The 24125-nt window shown below is 44.7% G+C and overlaps 1 protein-coding gene and 1 long non-coding RNA gene across 4 annotated transcripts in view; both read left to right on the top strand.

Annotated features, from left to right (window-relative positions):
- The window catches only part of KSR2 (kinase suppressor of ras 2), a 508355-nt gene that overhangs the window by 259934 nt on the left and 224296 nt on the right, over positions 1–24125 (top strand). The gene's annotated exons all lie outside the window — the stretch shown is intronic.
- On the top strand, positions 8499–16574 carry LOC144333127 (uncharacterized). Its single transcript, XR_013401523.1, has 3 exons — positions 8499–9920; positions 13917–15724; positions 16523–16574. It is a non-coding gene; the product is annotated as an uncharacterized LOC144333127 (long non-coding RNA).

The following is a 24125-nucleotide window of genomic DNA, read 5'->3' as shown; positions in this document are numbered from 1 at the left end:
TAAAATTGTGATAAGGGATAGGAAAGAAAATGAAGAGTGCAATGAGAAATGAAGACAGGAAGAGGATCTAACTTAGACTAATGGCTGGAGACGGTGTCTCTGATTAGGTGACATTTGAGACAAGCTCTAAAGGATTGTAGATATGAGCCAAGTGGAGAATGGAGTGAAGACTGTTCCAGGCAGAGGGAACAGCATGTGCAAAGGTCTTGAGGCAGGAGTGATTTTAGAATGTTCGTTGAAAGAAGGTCGGCAGGGATGAAACATGGTGCGGCAGGAACATGAAACATTGCACCAGGGAATTATGAAGGGGGCAGAGTATGTGTTAAAAAAAATCACCATCATGATAGTACTGAACATTTATTTAGCCCTAGTGTATTAGACCCTGAGCTAAAAGCTTTATATAGCTTCTTTAATTCTTACAACCATCGATACGATTATTCTCAAGGAACCAATGAAGAAACTGAGTCCCCAAAGGTTAACTTGCGTGCCCCAAACCCCACCCACACAGCTGGCAGAGGTGAAGCTCAGATTTGAACCCATGACTCCAAAGCTTTTAGATACCACAAAACAGTTGCCTTTGTCTGCACTCTGCTCCCATATCACGCTCCTCTGCCAAAGCGTCCAAGGCATCCTGGAGTAGAGGGAGGCGTGAGTACCCCAGACTCTGTGATAATGCACCTCAGGACAAAGCTTTCTGCCCAGCCCTAACACACACTTTGCTTTGTAATGCACTTGAATGTTTCATTATTTCCATGCCCCCAAATGCACTGAAACTTTCCCATTTCCTTGTTAAATAAAAGATGAGAGGCGGATAATGAAATCCAGATGCCCTCGAGGCCTTCGATGTCACCTGCCAATTTTCCTGTTGGTCATTTTTCTTTCTTTGAACAAAACAGCAGCGATGGTCTGATGGTTCGGAGCAAGAGGTCATATTCAAATGGCATCATTACCTGTCGGGGCTCACTGTTTTTTTCACTCATTTCTCTCCTTATATTCAGGGCTCAGATTCAGTTTTCCAACATTCTTGCAGCTGATTTTTCAAATACCAGTGGGATGCCAAAGGTCCTGTCCAGATCCACCCCCTCGAGAGCTGGGAGCAGATTCACTCCATGACCCTCTTTCTCAGGATGAGAACCAGTGTAGATCAAGACTCTTTACAATCAAGTGCATTTAATCTCTTCTTTCCCACAGTCCGGTGGTTCTCAATCTTGGTGATTTTGCCCCCTCCCAGGGGACAGTGGGCAATGTCTGGAGTTCATTTTGGTTGTCACTTGGGGTGGGAGTGCTACTGGCATTGTGTGTGTGGACAGCAGGGATGCTGCCCAATATCCTACAATGCACGGGACAGCCCCTCACAACTAGGAATTATCTGTCCCCAAATGTCAACAGTGCTGAGGCTGAGAAAACCTGAATTTAGACCATGATTCCTGTGAGCAGCTGTTTTTCTAAGCCCTGTGTCCCCAGCCTGGTGCACTGAAGTAGACAAAACAGAGAGCTGCCAGGCACAGTGGCCCACGTCTGTTATCCTAGCACTTTGGGAAGCAGAAGCAGAAGGATCCCTTGAGGCCTTCTGAGCAGCCTGAGCAAGATAGTAAGACCCTGTCTCTGCAAAAAGTAAAAAAAAAATAAGCCAGGCATGGTCGTGCATGCCCATAGACCCAGCTACTCTGGAGGCTGAGATGGGAGGACCACTTGAGCCCAGGAGTAGTGAGGTATGATTGCACCACTGCACTCCAGCTTGGGTGATGGGGTGAGACCCTGTCTCAGAAAACAAAAATATAACATATAGCCCAATGATTGTTGGGTGTAGGTCAGGTTCCCTGAGAAGCTTCTGAAATGAAGAATAGGATGCAGGAAGTTAATTAGGGGGTGCTTTGGGGATTAACAGTGGAAGAGAAATATGGAAGCAAAATGGGTGTGAGAGGAACAATAACAGCTCCCCCAAAGATGTCTGCACCCCTGGAACCTGTGAATTTATTGTGTTGCTTTACATGGTAAAAGGGACGTCGCAGGTGGGTTTAAGTTAAGGATCTTGTGATGGGGAGATTATAAGGACAAGAGTCCTTATAAGGGGGAGGTGGGGGAATCAGAATTAGAAAAAGGAGATCTGATGATAGAAGCTGACATGGCAATGATGGGCTTTGAAGTTGGAGGAAGGGGCCATGATTCAGGGAATGCGAGCAGCCTATAGAATCTGGAAAAGGCAATCACATATATTTTCCCTAGAATCCTTGGGAGGAATGCAGCTCTGCCAACACCCTGATTTTAGCCCCGTAAGACCTGTTTTAGACTTTTGACTTCTAGAACTATAAAGTCATAAATGTGTGTGGTTTTAAGCCGTTTCCCATTGTGGTGATTTGTTACAGCAGGAACAGGAGATGAATACGATTGGGAAGTGGGAAAACGCGAGCTGTGATGCAGTCTCAACAGAGGCCTTGGCCAACCTTACAGCCAGGTCTCCTGCTGGAATGACCCTTTATTCCAGTGTTGCTGCACATTGAAACAATCAGTATTAGATGTAGGTGGCCCCTGGAAGGAAATTGGCCTTGGGAGAAGCAGTTTTTTTCAGCCTCAGTCAATTGTTGGAGAGGCTGACAGCAGAGAGATATTCCCTGGCCATACTCTCGTCAGCTGGGGGTGTGAATCCTTCATTCTTCCAGGGGGACCTGGGTGGCACATTACAGTATCCACTACACTAGGTATTAGCTACTATGCGATTAGTAAGTAATGAGGCATGGTGATTAGAATCATTGGCTTTGGGTCTAGTCTAGCCTAGTTTCAGGTTCTGGTACTACTACTAATTAACTGAGGCAGGTCCCTTCATCTCTAGTGGGGTAAATCTCAGCCACTACCTCCTGGTTCTCAAAAGGTTCCCATGAGATAAGGCACAGAGAACCTGACACTCGAACCACTGGACTCCACTGGACCCTGAAGTCCTCAAGTTTCGGATCTGACTTAACAGTTTCAGTTATCACTATCTGACTTAACGCCCAAAAGCAGAATCACAATGGTTTAATTAAAGCCATGGATCCGCTGTCTCCTAAAGTTTATTTTGCCAAACTGTCATACCACATGAAACTCTCAAGAATGGTTTGTCACTAAGTTAATTTTGAAAATTCTGGGTACTATATCTTTGTAGAGATATCCAGTGCACAAATAGGTGAATTAAAGGCTCTGACAAGGCTGGCAGCAAAGATGTCCATTTCACTTCATTTACACTTTGAATTTCCCAAGATAATTTGCCTCGGGGACTCCTTTTTCATGCAACGTCTATCAGCATCTCTTGGAGCCAGTATGGTGAGGAGCACCCTAGGGGAAATACTACCAGAGATCGTTGATCCAGGAAGCCTTAGAGAGCAAGCTGAGGCATATTTGCAACCCTATCTCCTCCCAGACAGCCATGCCCGGGTGCTGGTTTTGGAGTCGGAATACCAGTTGAAATAGATGGGTTACTGTGAAGCCAGTCTAGATGACTCTCTGTGTCCTCATTTTCTCTTGCTTGTCTTCAAGACTTTCCTCTGTTTCTCAAGGCTGGAGTGTGCGCCTGGCTCACAACGCTTAGTACTCTGTGTTCAGTAACTTCATTTGTTTCCTGCACAACCCACATGCCAAAGTACTCCTATTACTCATACCCTACCACTTTCTATATATTAGGAAACCAAGGCTCAGAGAAGCCAAGGCACTAGCTCAGGGTCACACAGCTAGAAAGTGATGCAGCTTAGCTTTGAACCCTGGCTGTCCAAGACTACAACTAGCCCTTCCATTTTATTCCATTCTTTTTAAAACAAGTTTATCAAGATATAATTTGCACACCATACAATTCATCCATTTAAAGTATAGAATTCAGTGGTTTTTTGTATATTAACAAAGTTGTACAACCATCACTACAATCCATTTTAAAACATTTTATCACCCCGAAAAGAAACTCAAATATCTGAACTGTCACTTCCTATTTTACCCCCATCCCTACACTCCCCTGCTCCCAACTAGCCCCAGGCAATCTCTAATCTACTGTCTCTATGGATTTGCCCATTCTGAATATCACATATGAATGGAATAATACACTATGTGGTATTTTGTGTTTGACTTCTTTCATTCAGCATAATGTTGTCAAAATTTATTCATGTAGCACGCATTCCTTTCTATGGTTGAATAATATTCCATTTTGCACACACACACACACACACACACACATATACACATACATGCATAGCACATTTTGTTTATCCAGTCCTCAGTTGATGGGCATTTCGGATGTTTCAATTTTTTAGCAATTATTGATGCAATGAATATTCATGTACAAGATTTCATGTGGACATATTTTTTAATATCTCTTGTAACCCTCCTGTTTATTACAATGTATGTTTTATTGTTATAGACAATATGTTGACCAGGCCACTTTTTTGAAGTATAATTGTATTTATTTATTTGCTTAACAACTTTAATAAGGTATAATTTATATGGCATAAAAAATCACCACTTTAAGAAGTATAATTCAATGCATTTTAGTAAATTTACACGGTTGTGCAACCTTTGTCTTAATCCAGTTTTAGAACATGTCTGTCACCTTGAAAAGGTCTCTCATGTCGCAGTTAGTCCCCACTTCCATCAGAGCTCCAGGCAACCGCTCACCAGCTTTCTGTCTGTCTACATTTGTGACTGAGATACTTTTATATCTGTGACCCAAGCAGAATGGCTCATGCGGAGAGAGAAGAGGTTACCTTTTCTGAACGTCCACTATGGGAATGTGGACAGAAGACAGGCGGCTTGGCCAAGTGATTTCACCTCTTTGAGGCTCCATTTCTCCATCTGTGAAGTGGGGTTGGTAATTGTAGGTGATTAACAGGATTGGAAATTATAAAGAGTAGATGCATTCAAAACACTCAGCCTAACACTTTGGGAAGCCAAGGCAGCCGGATCACCTGAGTTCAGAAGTTTGAGACCAGCCTAGCCAACAGGGTGAAACCCTATTTCTACTAAAAATACAAAAAGTATCTGGGTGTGGTGGCATGCACCTGTAGTCCCAGCTACTCGGGAGGCTGAGGCAGGAGAATTGTTTGAACCCGGGAGGCAGAGGTTGCAGTGAGCTGAGATTGCACCACTGCACTCCAGCCTGGGCGACAGAGCGGGACTCAGTCTCAACAATAACAACAACAACAACAACAACAACAACAACAACAACAACAACAACAAAAAAGACCCAATAACACTCAGCCAACCACTCTGCACAAGGCAGGCACTCAGTTAACCGTAGACACCATGGTCAGCACCTCCCTTTGTCTGAACAGCTTGTGAGGCAGGTGTTACCAGCCCCATTTTACAGAAGAATACACTGAGGCTCACAGCGGTGAGTGAGGATACCGGGAATGCATTCCAGATTGGTGAATTCAGGAGCCTGAATCCTCTCCACCTCTCCAGCTGCCCAGATTTCCCAGTAAGAATTCCCAAAGAGGGGAGCATTCCCAGTCCATGCAGGGGCACCCCCTCTTCATCCTCAACTTGTCTGGCAAGTCTAAGTGCTTCGTTATGGCCCAGTCTATCAGGAACCAATTAGGGCCAAGAGCACTTAGCTGCAAGCATGGTTTCTGGGAACTGGCAGTAATGAAGCAGATGGAACCTGTCACCAGGCAGCACAAGGCACATTCAGCTGTTCGATGTCAAGCCAAGGCCACACTGAGGCTGGGGCTGCAGGACCTGAAGTTATTGCCATAAGGACGGGATTAGAGACCTCTGCTTGGTGTCCCCTGGGGGCCCAATCGGTGCATCTGCTACTGTGCCTAGCGGGGTGAGGAAAGGGTGACCCTGAACCCATTGTCTGGTGTCTTGTGTCTCTGATTCCAGGCTCCTAATAGGCCCTCAGTAAATAAGTGGGCCCGCTGCATAACCAGAAGAATGTGGGAGCAAATGAATGGAACTGGCATTTTTCAGTGCAGGTTGAGAGATCTTCTTCTCTGGGAGTGTCTGTTGCCTGACCAGTTCCTGTTCTCTAGTGTGGTCTTAGCTTCCTGGGGGAACTTCCCAGGATCCCTTCGCTAGGCTGTGGGCATCTTATCAGCTCTCAGCGTACCCAGAACTGCCCTTCTGTAGTGTTCGCATTCACCGTAATGAACTCATCCTTTATAGGATGGACTCTAAGTCCCTTGGAGGCAGCCCCTGGCCTGCCTAGCTCATAGACATATCCCAGCATGTCCTAGCCCAGGGCCTGGCACAAAGGAGTCCCTTGATAAATATTTGTGGGATGGGTGACTGAATAAAGGGTCAGACAAATGAGTCCTTCTGACCTTGTCCCACTCTTTAAGCTTAGAGTTAGTAGCTCCAAATTAAAATAATCTCATCCCCAGATCCTTCTTCATTATGCTTTTTTTTTTTTTTTTTTTTTTTTTTTTTTGAGATGAAGTCTCACTCTGTTGCCCAGGGTGGAGTGCAATGGTACAATCTTGGCTTACTACAACCTCCACCTCCTGGGTTCAAGTGATCCTCCTGCCTCAGCCTCCCAAGTAGCTAGGATTACAAGTGTGTGCCACCATGCCTGGCAAATTTTTTGTATTTTTAGTAGAGATGGGGTTTCACCATGTTGGCTAGGTTGGCCTCAAACTCCTGACCTCAAGTGATCTGCCTGCCTCGGCCTCCCAAAGTGCTGGGATTACAGGTGTGAGCCACTGCACCTGGCCCTTCATTATGTCTTGAGCTTGGTATAGAGAAGAGGTCAGCACGCTTGTCCTGTAAAGGGCCACATAGTTAATATTTTAGGCTTTGTGGGTCACATAGGCTCTATTTCACCAGGGCTTTGGGGGATCCCTTCTCTCCCCAGTGGTCTGGGTTGCAGGTGAGGCTGTGTTGATCAATTATTAAAGAGACTGCAGAAGTAAGCTCTGAGATCAATAGCAATTGGATTTTCTTGGCTTTACCCCTTACCAGCTTCTCCTTCCACACTGAAAACGTGCTTTTCCATTTGCCTACTTGACCAGAGATAGCGGTGGGTGGGATACAATCTTAGTGGCTGCAGCTATTTGGAAAGTTGAGTTTCCATAACTAAAGACTGTTGATACCAAAGACTTTTCAGGGGCACCTGCAGCTCAGGAACCATTCACCACCAAGACATGAATATGCATTTCTTCCATCCATGAATATGAATATGAAATGTCCTCCCCAAATTCAGATAATCATGACGATTATAGGTCTTCTATTGGAACTCCATAGGAAACAGTGCACAGATCAAATAACGCCCTGAAAATAAGGCTAAGCTCTTACCCAGAAATTGCCCAAATGCTTTCTGTTTATGTTAATACATCCCGGTATGTGCTTTTGCCCTTTTTCTCCCCAGTTTCTTTGCAAAGTAAAGAGACTCGCTGATTTCATCTTGTTTTATTTACACTGCATAGAGAGGGGGTAATTTCAGGGCTCACAGTCCATACCTCATGCAGTTGGAGTTCTCAGCGTCCTGACTGGGAGGACGTATGCCCCGGCAGAGCAGGTCTGGAAGAGATTGGTATTTATGGCGTCTGTTTGCCTTAATTTTTTTGGCCTGTAATCCGGCTCTCTGGGAGGATTGCTGGGTAGCTGTGTGTGTTTGATAAATTCAGCCTCACTTAAGTCACACAAGTGGTTTTTCAGTGGGAGGTGGAATTGATCTTTTAAGAACTCCAGTGTTCAATTTCTTTGCTGTTTTTATTGTGACCAGGAGATCAGTGTCATGAAGTTTAGGAAAGTTTTCTCCTTTTAGCCTGTAGACTTCATAGCAGGGAAATGGCCTTGATGTTTTTATTAGTGGATCCCAATATCCAGCACCAGGGCCAGGGCGAGGCAACTGAGGGACATCAGGGGTAGCATTTAGGGAGGTGCCCACTCTGAAGGTTGGGTATGTCTCTGAGAGTATCAACTTAAATTTAGTATCCTAGGCACCTCATGCACCTTGCCCTATTCACAGTCTTGCCTAGCACATTGTTGTTGCGCCTTTAGTATTTGTTGAGTGGACAAATTAATTCCTCTTCTATGTAAGGAAGTGAGACTAAAAGAGGTGAAATAATTTGCCTACGATCTGGCAAATGACAACTTCTGAATATGTGATTTGAACCCAGGCCTGACTCCAGAGCCATCCGCCTTTCTCTTTGTCAATCTCTCTCTCTCTCTGAACCTGGTTTGATCCCGGCTTTCTTATCTTCCCCCTCATTTCTTGGGTGGGCTTTTCCAAAGAGTTGATGAGTCTGAGTCTGGAGAGAATGAGAAGGAAACAAGTTTATTGCTAGAAAACTGTCCTTCCTCACTATTTTCCCCCTTGGGCTCCCTGGGAAGCTGACTGGCTTCTACTCCAGTCAGTTGTCCAGCTGTGAAAACAGAAAAATGGCCCAAACATGTAATAACTTAGCTCTGGAGGATTTCATTCTGAGCTAAGTATTCCATTAGCCAGAGAGGAGCTTTTGAAAGGGCCATGGTGCATGGGCCAGCAGCTCTAGCCGTTTCACTGAATTTCTGTCCGTTTGAAAGTGGTTGGAGACTTTGGCTCAGTGTCTGGGAATATTCCAGCTCGGTGGGGGAACAGGGGATCCGTGGATAAAAGTGATCCTTAATAGGGAAGGTGGTTCTGTCAACACTGAGGAGTGTGTAAGTCAATGTCCTGGTTTGACACCATCCGTAGGCACTGTAGTTGCTTCTGAAAACTTTGATATGGTTTATGGGAAAATGAATCAGGCTAAATCACCTATTCACCACAGGGACTTTTCTGTTTCCTTCCTTTTTCAGTTTGATGGATCTGATATTTGGTTAGAGACTCAATTTTTGAGGTTCACCAAATTGCACTTCATTTCTTTCCAACGGTCATTCCAATATTTAGGTGTCTTTTACACATCAGGCATTGTGTAGGTAGCTCGGTGATGGGGGTGAAGAAGACAGACATGGTCCCCACCCTCGTGGAACAGATCTGATAAGAAGACAATTGAATCTCACATCTTTGCAATGGACCTGACAAAGGCTACCAAGGCGAGGTGCTTGGTGTTGGGAGGGCCTGTAACAGGGAATCACGTTGGCCCAGTGACATTGGGGAAGGCTTACTGAGGGGAAGGAGGATAGAACTGCTGTCTGAAGTGTGGAAGAAACTACTGGGGAGCAGACAAGGGCAACAGCATGTGCAAAGGCCCTGCAGTGGGCCAGGGAGCATGTTGCAGTTGCACTCGAGTGACAAAGAAGGGCGGTGTGGCTGAGGGGAAGGAGCCAGTGGGAAGGGCCAGATCACATGGCAGCCTTGCACCAGTATGGGAAGGGTCAGATCACATGGCAGCCTTGGACTAGTATGGGAAGGGCCAGATCACATGGCAGCCTTGGACCAGTATGGGAAGGGCCGGATCACATAGCAACCTTGGACCAGTATTAATTTCCTGTGGCTGCTGCAACAAATTACCCCAAATTTGATGACTGAAAGCAATAGAAATTTTTCCTCTTTTAGTTCTGGAGATCAGAAGTCTGAGCAAGGTGTTAGCAGGTCTGTGCTCCTTCCAAAGGCTCTAGGGCAGGATCTTCCCTTGCCTCATGCAGCCTCCGTGGCTCCAGAAATCCTTGACGTTCTTTGGCTGTGGCTGAATCCTTCCAGTCTCTGCTTCTGCCTTCACACGGCCTTCTTCTCTGTTCTGTGTCTTCTCCTCTTGTGTCTATGTCACGTCTTCCCTGCCTTTCTCTTATAAAGACACCTGTCATTGGATGTAGCACCCGGCTGGACAATGCAGGTTGATTTCACCTCAAGATACCTTAATTACATCTATAAGGACTCCCTTCCCCCCCCAAATAAGGCAGCATTCACAAGTCCCAGTAGCCTTTTTTTCTTTTTTGGAGAAGCACCATTCAACCCACTACAGAGATGATGCTGAAGAATTTGATCTTTATTTTATATGCTTTGGGAAGATGCTAAAGGATTTTCAGCAAACGTGTTGGCATGACCAGATTTATGCTTACATAAAGTTTTCCAGTCAGGCACAGTGGCTCACACCTGTAATCCCAGCACTTTGCGAGTCCGATCACCTGAGATCAGGAGTTCGAGACCAGCCTGGCCAACATGGTGAAACCCTGTCTCTACTAAAAATACAAAAATTAGCCAGTTGTGGTGGTGAGTGCCTGTAGTCCCAGCTAGGTGAGAGGCTGAGGCAGAAGAATCCATCCCCTTAAACCCGGGAGGTGGAGGTTGTAGTGAGCCTAGGTCGCACCATTGCACTCCAGCCTGGGTGACAGAGCAAAACTCTGTCTCAAAAAATAAATAAACAAACAAACAAAGTTTTTCCTTCTATTGTGCAGATGGAGGATGGATGAACAGTCAGGTGGAGCTAAAAGGTTAGTTGGTTTGTGTTTTTCCCCAGTCATCTAGCAAGAGATGATGGTAGCTTATCTCCTGGGGTGATTGAGAGGGGGTAATGTTAAGAAATGGATACAATCAAGAAATACTTAGGAAATATAATGGATGTTCCTTTTTACCATCTGGAATCATTTATTCGGTGTTGCCCTGCATGGTAGCACCGACACTGGGAGTTGTACAAAAACCTGCTAAGAGGATGTTTCGGTCATCTGAATGAACCTTTGTCTCTTATCTGAGAGATACCGACATTCGCTCCCACGTTGAGGATTCTCCTCATTACATGGCTTCCTTGTGAATAAATGTTTTCTTTACTGCAGTTAATAGCGTCTTCACCAAGTTAAGTACATACAGGGACAGGAAGGCAATTATAGCACAGGCAGACTTTATATATCTCTATAGCATCCATGAAGCGTCATTCTTTTTCAGTGACTTTTTTTTTTTTTTTATAATAACCAAACTTGTCCTGTGCAGGAAAAATACATGAGAAAGGCAATTCGGTGTTCACTCTTGGTTGCACTTCATGTGCATTTCATTAAGGACCTCGTTCTACTACAATGCTGAGGTCAGATCATGGCTGGATAGGCAAAGTGGTAGATGGACAGGGACCTCGCTGTCACATGGGATGCGTAGGTGAGGCTGGACAAGGGAGCTAGGCAGGTGGTTGAGTCTGTGGGCTCCAGGATCTGAGGTCCTGTTGTCAGATCCTGCCTCCACCACCCTGTAGCTGTATAGCCTTGGGTAAGTCCCAACCATTCTGTATCCCATCTGTAAAATGAGGACAACAATACAGTCATGGGCCACATAACAACGTTTTGGTTAATGACAGACTGCATATACCATGGCGGTCCTGTAAGATTATAATGGAGTGCTTTGGGAGGCTGAGGCAGGCAGATCACTTAAGGTCAGGAGTTCAAGACCAGCCTGGCCAACATGGTGAAACCGGTCTCTACTTAAAAAAAAAAAATAGTCGGGTGTGGTGGTATGCACCTGCAGTCCCAGCTCCTCAGGAGGCTGAGGCAGGAGAATTGCTTGAACCTGGGGGGCATAGGTTGCAGTGAGCCAAGGTCATGCCACTGCACTCCAGCCAGGGTGACAGAGTGAGACTCCGTCTCAAGAAAAAAATCAAAAAAGATTATAATGAAGCTGAAAAATTCCTGTCACCTAGTGACATCATAGCTATTGTAACCTTGCAGTAGTTGCTTTATTTTTTAATTTAGTGTCACCTAAGTGTACAGTGTTTATGAATCCTGCAGTAGTGTACGGTCATGTCCTAGGCCTTCACATTCATTTACCACTTACTCACTGACTCACCCAGAGCAACTTCCAGTTCTACAAGCTTCATTCATGGTAAATGCCTTATACAGGTGTACCATTTTAATCTTTTATAGCGTTTTTTTTTTTCCCTGTACCTTTTCTATGTTTAGATGTTTGGATACACAAATAATTAACATTGTATTACAGTTGTCCACCACATTCAGTACAGTAACATGCTGTACTGATGTGTAGCCTGGAAACCATAGGCTACATAACCCAGGTGTAGTAGGCTCTCCCACCTAGATTTGTATAAGTACATTCTATGATGTTTGCACGATGACAAAAATCACCTAATGCATTTCTTAGGATGTATTGCTCTTATTAAGTGACACATGACTGCTTGACTGGGCTGCTGGGAGGATTAAATGAGGATAATGCACGGATAATACTCAGTATTTACCTACTTGACTGGGCTTCTGGGAGAATTAAATTAGATAATGCATGGATAATACTCAGGAAAAGGGTAACCATAATTCTCTCTGCCATTTTACATAAATGCCATACCATTGATTCATTTACAGGTATTTACTGAACGCTAAGCACATGCTATGCACTACCTTAGGAGCTAGGCTTAAAGCAGGACAGATCATCCAAAGGCCCTGTCTTCATATAGCTTGGTAAGGGGAGATAGACAAAAGGCACATAAACCAATGAATAGACACAATGTCAGGTGATGGTTGTTGCCGAACACTAAATGAGAGCAAGGTCAAGAGGTAGAAAGTGTTAAGGAGAGAGCTGTTCTTTTGGATGAAGGGGATGGGATGGCCTCTCTGATGAGGGCTTATTTAGTCAGAGAATGAAGTTGTGGAGCAAGCCATGGGGGTTTCTACAGGAAGAAGATTTCAGGCCATGGGAACTGTGTGTGCAAAGGCCCCGGGGCAGCCAGTAAGACCCTGATGGGCCCCATCAGGAGACAATCAGAAGATGAATAAACAAGAAGAAATATAATGTCAAGTGGTGCTAGGAGAAAAAGGAGGAAAATAAAGCTGATGAGTGGATGGAACATGATACAGGGGACTGCTGGAGGCTTTCAGGGTTTGGAAGTGGGTTTGGAGCTCTGGATCTGAGTGTCTGTGATGTGGATGAAGCTAGGAAGGGATGACAGATGTAATGATTAAGAGAAAAAATCTGGCCGGGCACAGTGGCTCACGCCTGTCATCCTAGTCCTTTCGGAAGCTGAGTTGAGCAGATGGCTTGGGCCCAGGAGTTTGAGACCAGCCTCAGCAAAACTTTGCCTCTACAAAAAATACCAAAGGAAAAAAAGGATTAGCTGGGAGTGATGGTGCGCGCCTGTAGTCTCAGCTACTCGAGAGGATGAGGTGGGAGGATCACTGGAGCCGGGAGGTAGAGGCTGCAGTGAGCTGTGATTGCACCACTGCACTCTAGCCTATACTGAGATCTTATCTCAAAAAAAAAAAAATCTGAGAAACACCCAAGGAACCATTAACAGTGGGATCTCTCAGGAGTTCTACTAAGAGAGGAAGAGACCAAGGGGATATATTAATTTCCTAGAGTTACTGTAACAAAGTACCATAAACTGGATGTCTTAAACAACAGAAATTTACTGTCTCACAGTTTTGGGGGCCAGAAGTCCAAAATCAAGGTGTGAGCAGGGCTGATTCCTTCTGAGGGCTGGAAGAAGAATCTGTCCTATGCTTCTGGCCTAGCTTCTGCTTCTAGTGATGTGCCGGTAATCTTTGGTGTTCCTCGGCCTCTGGAAGCATCACTCTGATCTCTGCCTTCATCTTCACGTGGTGTCCTCTCTGTGTGTGTCTCTGTGTCTGAGTTTCCCCTTTTATAGGCACATCAGTCATATCGGAGGGGTCCACCCTACTCCAATTATGAATTCCTCTAAATTTAACGAATTACAGCTGCAATGACCCTATTTCCATATCATATTACATTCTTTGATACTGGGGTTTGGGGAACTTCACTATATTTTGAGAAAGCACAATTGAACCAACCCAAATAACAGGGGCCACTGAAACTTTTTTTTGTTTGTTTTTTTGAGATGGAGTCTCGCTCTGTCACCCAGGCTGGAGTGCAGTGGCGTGATCTCGGCTCACTGCAACCTCCACCTCCCGGGTTCAAGTGATTCTCCTGCTTCAGCCTCCTGAGTAGCTGGGACTACAGGCACGTGCCACCATGTCTGGCTAATTCTTGTATTTTTAGGAGAGACGGGGTTTCACCATGTTGGTCAGGCTGGTCTCGAACTCCTGATCTTCTGATCTGCCCACCTCGGCCTCCCACAGTGCTAGGGTTACAGGCATGAGCCACAACGCCCGGCCGAAACCTTTTTATTGAAGTCTAACATATATGCAGAAGAATGCATACTCCTAAGCAGAGAGCATCTTGAACTTTCATTAAATAAACGCACCTCTGTAACCAGCTGTCTGATCAAGAACCAACATTTTCTGCCCTCCAGAAGCCCTCTGGGGAGGAGCAGGAGCTTCTGTTTTTCAATATGTAACTTCCTATACTGTTTTAACATTTTAAAAATGGTGTGGATTTACTTTTACAATAAAACTTGCAAATTAAACTTGCAAATAAAGAGCTCATATTATTAAGTTTAGGGACGCTGTCCTTCCTGAGCTGATAGGGAACCTTCCATCTCAAGGGGGAGGAAAGCAGCTTCGTTTGTTCTCTGTGCTGGGTGCTTTTCAAAGAAGCTTCCCAAACCAGTGTCCTGCAAAATGGTTAAAGGTGCATTGAAATGCCAATGCGCTCAGAACTCTGGATGCCTGGGGCAGCTGGCGTCCCCTCATCTGTTCACCCCAGCGCACAAATTGTGTCACTTTCTGTGTGTGTCATGATGTGAAAAAGATTGAAGAGCCCAGCTTAACACGTCCAATCTCAGGAAACGCTCCCAGCGACCCAGGGAGGCAGGTGCTTCTAGTTCCATTTTATAGGTGCAGAGGCCGAGGCTCTCCAAGGTGACTTCCTAGGAACAGTTTTTTAGGTGTTTCGTGGATGTCATCTGGGTCTGGCAAGGGGAAGTCACAGAAATCCTTGGATGCCTGGTAATCACTCATTAATGAACATAGTAAGTAGTCTTAGGGTAGATTTGAGCTGAAAGGGCCCTTTGGGAGAGTGGCACTATCTAACCCAATGCAATGCCTTTACAAGAAAGATTACCTTCACTAAAATATCACAGCTGGTCAGCCACAGAGCTGGGTCTGAATCCCCTTCCAACTCCCAAGCCCCTACTCTGCACAAGACCATGATACTCCCTTCACCAGTGCTAGGATGTAGGTCATCTCTTCTTGCAGAAGAGAAATCTAAGGTGCAGAGAAACAAATTCCAAGTTTGTCTGTCTCTAAACCTGTTTTTGTCTTGGCATACACAGTAAAGTTTATCCGTAAGGACAGCTCAGGGTACCTTAGGACACTTACTGCCATGATTACTTTTGAAAATGTGTACACTTTGTGCTTCTGGGACATAGGCCTCGTTCTCTTTTGGGGTTCACCGTCCACTGCTTTTCTTATGACCCAGGTAATGTGTGGATCATGGGCGGAGTGGGACCTCAGAGAAACCCAAGCTGAGGCCCAGCAGCCTCCCTGGAGTGGCAGGTGACAGGTGGCTTCGAGCTGTACTTCAGTGGCCCTGAGTTTTATGGCTCCTTTGCTAATGGTCATAAACTTGGCATTTACTTTTGGTACGTGGGGAGTCCTGAACCTCTAATTAAATCGGCTCTGAGCAGGTGGAGAGCACACAGCTAGAAGCGATATTTAACAGCTGCAGAGAAGGTAGAAGGGAACCAGCCTCAGCTCAGCCTGCTGATGGCTTCTGTCACTGTGCTGGCTGTCAGCTTTCACTTGCACGAGTTCAGCTTCCATTTCCCAATGGATGGCAGTCCTGTCCCTGCTGTGGGTCTTGGTGACCCCCTCTTTGGCCTTCCTGAAGAAGGAAGAGCGGTGACCTCTCCGGTGTCTCTCTTTCTGTCTCTTCCCCACAGGACCCTTTTTCCCCATTTCAGGCCTTCATTATCGGAGGGTGGGTTATTCCCTTGCCAACAGATCTTTTTTTCTTTTTTCCTTTTTTTTTTTTTGAGACAGGATCTCACTTTGTCGCCCAGTCTGGAGTGCAGTTTTGTGATCACAGTTCACTGCAGCCTCAATTTCCTGGGCTCAAGTGATCCTCCCACCTCAGCCCCCCAAGTAGCTGGAACTACAGGTGTATGCCACCCCATCCAGCTAATTCTTATATTTATTTATTTATTTTTTCCTGTAGAGATGGCATTTCATCATGTTTCCCAGGCTGGTCTCAAATTCCTGAGCTCAAGGGATCCACCCACCTCGGCCTCCCAAAGTGCTGGGATTACAGGTGTGAGCCATAGTGCCCAACCCCAACACATTTCTTTTATTGCAGCAAAATATACATAACATAAAATTTGTTATTTAAACCACTTTAAAGTGTACAGTTCAGTGACATTAAGTACATTCACATTATTGTGCAACCATCACCATTATCCATCCCCAGAACTCTCTTCATCTTTCCAAACTAAAGTTCTGTACCCATTAAATTTCTCATTCTCCTTCCCCAGCATGGGCCAACCATCACTCTATTTTCCATCTCGACAATTTTGACTGCTCTAGGTACCTCATAGAAGTAGAATCATACGGCCAGGCATGGTGGCTCACTCCTGTAATGCTAGCACTTTGGGAGGCCGAGGCGGGCGGATCACGAGGTCAAGAGATTGAGACCATCCTGGCCAACATGGTGAAATCCCATCTCTACTAAAAATACAAAAATTAGTTGGGCATGGTGGCATGCACCTGTCCTCCCAGCTACTCGGGAGGCTGAGGTAGGAGAATTGCTTGAATCTGGGAGGCGGAGGTTGCAGTGAGCCAAGATAGTGCCATTGCACTCCAGCCTGAGGTGACAGAGTGAGGCTCCATCTCAAAAAGAAAAAAAGAAAAAAAAAGTAGAATCATACAACATTTGTCCTTTTGTCACTGGCTTATTTCACTTAGCAGAATGTCTTCAAGGTTTATTCATGTTGGAGCATGTGTCAGAATTTCCTTTTTGTCTAAGGCTGAATAATATTTCATTGTGTGGCTAGACCACATTTTGTTCATCCATTCGTCTGTCAGTGGACACTTGGGTTGCTTCCATTTTTTGGCTCTTGTGAATAATGCTGCTGTGAACATGTGTGTACCAGTATCTGTTCAAGTTCTTGCTTTGAGTTCTTTGGGGTATTTACCCAGAAGTGGGATGGCTGGATCATATGGGTATTAATTTGCTTTCATGCTGCTAGTAAAGACATACCCAAGACTGGTTAATTTATAAAGAAAAAGAGGTTTAATGGACTCACAGTTCCATGTGTTTGGGGAGGCCTCACAAGCATGGTGGAAGGCAAAGGAGGAGCAAAGTCACATCTTACATGGCAGCAGGCAAGAGAGAGCTTGTGCAGGGGAACTACCATTTATAAAATCATCAGATCTCATGAGACTTATTCACTACCACAAGAACAGTATGGAGGAAACGGCCCCTGTGATTCAGTTATCTCCACCTGGCCTGCCTTTGACCTGTGGGGATTATTACAATTCAAGGTGAGATTTGGGTGTGGATGCAGCCAAACCATATCATATGGTAATTCCGTTTTCAGTTTGTGGAGGAACTTCCATGGTGGTTGCCACAGCAGCTGCATCACTTCACATTCCCACCAGCCATGCAGTGGGGTTCCTGTTTCTCCACCTCCTCCACACCTTTTTGCAGCGTCCTTTAGTTAACCCTTTCACTTATCACCTAAAACAAAGTTCAGGGGCTGAGTAATGACCCTTCAATCAGTGTTGTAGACCAAAGAATATGGAACTGGAAGAAAGTAAGTTATTCAAGAGGCAAGAGCAGAGTGGTTTAGCTTAAGGGCATAGGCGTTGGAGCATGTCTTATAGAAGCCTGATTTTACTGCTCAGTGGGCAGATAGTTTGACAAATGAGTCTCCCCTGTGAACCGCAGGTGTGCCATCTGTCAGTGGGGATGACGGTAGGACCTGCTTCCTGGGGTTGGGAGAACTCCATGAGATTGTGCATATAAAGCATCTAGCATAGGGCCTGGAAGGACATGAGCACTCCCAGAGCATCACTATTATGGAAAGGAGGTATTTATCCACCCAGAACTTATCAAGCACAACTTCCTGTCAGCTGAGGACCATGCTAACATGCTAGACTTGGGCATTCACAGACATGACTATTGTCTATCATGATTGTTGCTTCTTCAGACCCAGACTTTGAGATGCAGGGTCTTTTGAAGCTGTCACCCATCTTCAGTGACCTAAGCAGAGATGTGGGGGAGGAGGATGTGTAGTTTTTGGAAAATGAACTTCCCTTTCTAGTTTAGGAATGTTCTACCAAGTCAGCACAATCCTCTGGGCTTCCATGGAGGGTGACTGGCAAGTCATTTGTGGCCCACAGGTGGTTCATTGTAGATTGGTTCTTACTCTACAGCATCGTCTATTAATATTCTATCCTTATTCAATTAAACAAGGCCAACAGGCACTTAGTATTTATCTCACACTGTGTTTTCATTTGTCTTTATTTATTTGTTCTGTTTCACTTCGGGGGGCAGTCTTGGCTGCTTGAGGATGGGGTGGCAGGTTGGTGGTAAAGACCCCCCAGGCTTCCCAGGCTTCCTCTTAGGTAACCATCCTGCCTCCTTGTTTCTTTGGATTCCACATTCTTTTTAAAAATTATTGAAGTGGAATTCACATAACGTGAGACTGACCACTTTAAACTGAACAATTCAGTGGCATTTGGTACATTCACACTGTTGCACAACCACCACCTCTAAGTAGTTCCAGAATATTTTCATCACCCCAAAAGGAAACCCTATATCCATTAAACAGTTACTCCCAATTCCCCAGCTTCCCCCTATCCTCTGGCAACTGCCAGCCTGCATTCTGTCTCTGTGGATTTGCCTGTTCTAGACATTTCATATAAATGGAAATCGGACAATATGTGACCTTTTGTGACGCTACCTCCTTCACTTGGCATAATGTTTTCAAGATTCATCGTGTCTCAAATTGTATTTTTTTCATGGGTGGCTAATATTCCATTGTGTGGATATGCCACAATTTGTTTATTCATCTGTTGATGGACATTTAGGTTGTTTCCATATTTTAGCTACTGTGAAAATGCTGCTATGAACATAGGTGTACATGTATTTGTTTAAGTACCTATTTTCAACTCATATATATGTGTGTATATATATGTGTATATATATGTGTGTATATACATGTGTGTACATATATACACACACACATATATATGAGTTGAAAATGTGTATATATATATGTGTGTGTGTGTGTGTGTGTATATGTGTGTGTGTGTATATATATATGTGAGTGAAGTTGCCAGGTCATGTGGTAATTCTATCTTTAATTTTTTGAGGAACCACCAAACTATTTCACACCAGCTGCAACATTTTATATCCTTACCTGTGATATGTGAGAGCTCCTGTTTCTCCACATCTTTGCCAATGCTTATTATTTTCTATCTTTAAAATTATAGCCACCCTAGTGGTTGTGAAGTGGTATCTCCTTGTGATTTTAATTTTCATTTCCTCAATGACTAATAATGTTGAACATCTTTTCATACACTTGTTGGCCACCACTTATATATCTCCTTCGGAGAACCGTCTCTTTGTGCCATTTGTCCGTCTGTTAACTGGATTGTCTTTCTGTTCCCTTTCCTCTTTTTGATCCATATTTGTAACCTCCCCTTCCCTTAAGCCTCTACCAGCCTGATAGCACAGGAGTGACACCCTGCAGAGGCAAAGGAACACAGACTCGTTGCCAGCCAGGTCTGGATGGAATGCCACCTCTATTTGCCCTTATGCAAGCAGCTTCCATTATCTGTGCCTCAATTTTCTCATCTGTAAAATGGGGAATCCTCTATCACCTATATGGTCTCTAAAGATTAGAGGCAATGTAGGGGAAATGTGTATCCTAGTACCCAGTGTGGGGAGGGCCCCCAGAAGACATGAACACTTCTTCCTAGTTTGATTTTATTTCCTGCTCTAGGCTTAATTTGCAGCTACGGCATGGCCTATGAGACATACTACCTTGCTGGATGCCTTAGCATCCATCAGAGATCTGGGATAGGTGCTGTAGATAGTGCTGGAGCCAGCCACACAGCGTAGAGATTCTGCACCATGGAGAACGGGAGGCAGGAGGGAGTCTTTTGGAACATCTTGATGTGATGGCTCTGGCCTGCACCCGGCATGGCCTTCGGTGGGCAGCCGTCTGTCTATGTCAACCTGCCAAACCTCACTGATGCATAATTCATTAATCTTAGTGCTGAACATGGCTTGGAATCACACCGAAGGCAGCAGAAGACAGGAGAGTTTGCGTGAGTGGGAGGGAGAAGGGAGGCTCTTATCCAGTTTCCCAGGTGCCTGTGGCTCAAGGCGAGGGTCAGTGACTCAGTATCCCCTGGCACCATCTCTCTTTGCAGCAGTAAAGCTCTGGGTTGTGTCATTTCCCAGGGACCTAAAGGTCGTATTTGACATTTTCCCTGAGTTCGCCAGTTGAGATGCCCGTTACCCTGGATTCCAGGGCACTGTGGAACGAAGCGTCCAAAAATGCAGCAATTTCGTTTCTCCTCTGAAATCCGCTTGCACAGCTTCCCATTTCTCCACTTATCCCCTCGAAAATGCAGCCCAGATGCTTTTGAAAGTCACTTTTGCAACATTGTCAACCCATGCTGGGTCCCACTTGAAGCCCTGTCCCTGTGTTTAAGAGTAGGTTTGCTGATTCTCTTCTACATTAGAATCTGTTTGCCTGTGGTCGGAAAACACTGCATTGCATTTAGAGATATGGTTTCCTTGGAGATGGGAATATTTGCCTTCAGATCTGAGAACCTGCAGGACCACCGACCAGCTTTTGTGCATGGTAAGAACAGAGAAATAGGTGTCTGGATACAGAGCAAAACGTTTTCTGAGCCACCGAAGTACCACAGAGTGAGCCACCTTTGATGTGATAATGTGAGGATGACAACTAGTTTTTGTTGTTGTTGTTGTTTTTAAGATCACTGCCATTTAATTAACCTGTGTGCTAGCAGCAATTAGTTCAAGACATTTAAATGAATAACACACAGCATGTTCCTTTACACATGCTCATGACAAGGGTTTAGAATAATAGTTGAGTTATTTGTTTTCCAGGGTGATAGGGAAAGGCTGTGTGGTTTTATTTTTTCACCATTCTTTTATCTTTTTTTTTGAGACAGAGTCTTCCTCTGTTGCCCAAGCTGGAGTGCAATGGTGTGATCTTGGCTCACTGCAACCTCCGCCTCCCAGGTTTAAGCAATTCTCCTCCCTTAGCCTCCTAAGTAGCTGGGATTACAGGCACACACCACCACACCTGGCAAATTTTTTGTATTTTTAATAGAGACGGGGTTTCGCCATGTTGGCCTGGCTGGTCTCGGACTCCTGACCTCAGGTGATCCACCCATCTCGGCCTCCCAAAGTGCTGGGATTACAGGTGTAAGCCACTATGCCCGGCCTTTTCCCCCGTTCTTTCAACAACTATTTCTTGAGCTCCTGCTGTGTGTCGGGGTCTGTTCTAGAGACTGGGGATATAATGGTGAATAAGATTTCCAGAACTTTGCCCTCGTGGACTTGGGTTTCTAAACCAGAGGTTAGAAGACTGTGGCCATGGATCAAACTTGGCCCACAGCCTGTTTTTGTAAATAAAGTTTTATTGGAACATAGCTTTCTGTCTTCTTCCCTCCTTCCCTCCCTCCCTCCATTCATTCTTCCCTCCTTCTGTTTCTCTTTTCCATCTTCCTTCCTTTTTTTCTTCCTTCTCTCCTGCCTTCCTGTTTCTTTTCTTCCAAATTACACATGCATTACACACGTGCTAGGCATTTTCACTGTAAAAGATTCACACACATAGTCAAATTTGGGAGTTTCCCCAACCCCCTTACTCTCACTGTCTTTCTCAGTATAAACCCATCTAGCTCTTTTTCTGTAATCATAACTACCTCATATCAACAAATAATGAACGTGTCCAAACATTATATAAATGCAGGTATACATATTTATATTTATATTTATTTTGTATAAATATGATCATACTATGTGTGTTGTTAGGCAGTTGGTTTTCTTCATAAATCAATGTATCTTGGAGTTTTAAACATCTGTTTGTGTAGACCAGGGGTCATCCACCCATGCCCCCCAGGGCCAAATCTGGCCCGCTGACTGTTTTGTAAATAAAGTTTTATTAATATACAGACACACCCATTTGTTTATATAATGCCTAGGACTGCTTTTGTAAAGGCAGAATTGAGTAGTTGCAATGGAGACTGCATGTCCTGCAAAGCCTGTAATATTTACTATCTGGCCCTTTACAGAGAAAATTTTGACTCCTGCTATAGAACCACCTCATTCTTTTTAATGACTGAATAGTGTTCTATAATCTGGAATCATCATATTTTTATTAAATCACTCTCTTATTAAGACATCTCCTGCTTTGCTGCAATTGACACGGCCTTTGGTGGACGACCCCTGGTCTACACAAACAGATGTCTAAAACTCCAAGATACATAGATTTGTGAAGACAACAAACTGCCAAACAGCATGTATAGTATGACCTTATTTCTACAAAGAGAAATAAATATAAACATAAATATATATATATACATTTATATAATGTTTGGACATATTCTTTATGTGTTGGCATAAGGTAGTTATGGTCACAGAAGAGTTAGAAGAGTTTACACTGAGACAGACAGTGAGAGTAAGGGGGTTGGAGGAACTTCCAAATTGGACTATGTGTGTGAATCTTTTACAATGAAAATACCTACGATGTGTGTAATGCATGTGTCATTTGCAAGGAAGGAAAAAGGAGGCAGGAGAGAAGGAAGGAAAGAAGGGGATCTACTACATGAGTTGTGACCGGGGTGCCTAGAGTTTGACACAAACACTGTGGACTTTTCCAGTGGGGAAGGCGGAGGAATCTGAGTTGTCTTCAAAACTTACAGCAGCAAAGACTTCATGGCGTGTGCACTTATATCCCTATGGCCATCCTGGAGAGTGTCCTTTGGCAGTACATTTTCTCCTTGCTTCTGGCATACTCGAACCCTGATCGAGCCTCTACGGACTAAACCTGACTCAGGCCTTGGAGTCTGGTTCTTGGAGGGCCTGAGCAGTCACTAGCATGTGAAAAGTATTTTGCTACAGAGCATCAGCCGGTGTCAAACCTGCCAGTTGGACACTGGCTGATGTTATTGGTGTAGAATTGTAATGCAGAGAGTGGTTCTGGGGAGCTTGAAATTTCTTTGGAAAGCGTGATAAAATGCAGATTTCTGGGCCCCACTCCAAAGGACTTGAGAAACTTTGGAGCTGAGGGTACTTAGTCTGACTTAGTGAAAACATTAAGCTATAGACTTTTTTTTTTTTTTTTTTTTTTTTTTTCCCTGAGACAAGGTCTTGCTCTGTCATCCAGGCTGGAGCACAGTGGCATGATGGCTCACTGCAGCCTCCCCCTCCTGGGTTCAAGCGATTCTCCCGCCTCAGCCTCCCAAGTAGCTGGGATTACAGGTACCAACCATCACACCTGGCTAATTTTTGCATTTTTGGCAGACACGGGGTTTCGCCATGTTGGCCAGGCTGGTCTCGAACTCCTGACCTCAAGTAATCCACCCACCTTGGCCTCCCAAAGTGCTGGGATTACAGGCATGAGCCACTGTACCTGGGTGCAGTGGCTTTTTTTTTTAAAAGGGAAATTCAGCTTTAAAGGTCTCGGAATACATTAGAGATAAGATCTTTGGTTGCAAACAACAGAAGCCAACTCTAGCTAACTTAGGCAGAAAATGAACTTGTTTGGGATATTATGGGATAACTCTGAGGACTGACAGGAAAGCTGGAGACCCAGGCTCAGAAAGGGGCAGGATCCAGGTGTCTTTGGGCTCTAAGTAGCAGGAATGACTTGACAGCTGATTTTGAGAGGAACCACCACTAGATTAAACTGAGCTTCAAATATTTTTTTCCATCGTGTGTCATGCTATTCAAGATTCATATTTCCAAGAGAGATTCAGATTGGTCCGATTGGCACCTGGTGAGTTAGGGGAAGGTAGTGTCCCCTAGTTGACACCCCCAGTAAGGTTATGCACAGAGTAGGAGAGAGAATTCCCTGAGGTGGAGTCGGGTGAAGGCTAGATGCTCACAAAACCAGTGTCCTCTGCAAGACAGCAGTACAGGCTCTTGGCTCGGATATTGAAATACCTGAGTCTGACTGAGCAGGAATAATTACATAGATGAACATGTTAAGTGACAATTTGCAGCGAGCCCACCCTCTATACTGTTTGATCCCAAATAAGCACATTTTCTACCCTAACAAATTCATCCTGGATGTAAAAGTTGAAAGCACATCAAAAGCCTGGCTTTGAAGAGACCCTCTAATTTCAGGCAACAGTTCTTCAAACTCTCGTGGAAAAAGAGATTCAGACTTTGTTTCTTGGAGTCACAGTAGGAGAGC

The sequence above is a fragment of the Macaca mulatta genome, chromosome 11 (genome assembly GCF_049350105.2).
Source record: "Macaca mulatta isolate MMU2019108-1 chromosome 11, T2T-MMU8v2.0, whole genome shotgun sequence".
Classification (NCBI taxonomy): Eukaryota; Metazoa; Chordata; class Mammalia; order Primates; family Cercopithecidae; genus Macaca; species Macaca mulatta.
This window is presented reverse-complemented; position numbering and strand designations above follow the sequence as displayed.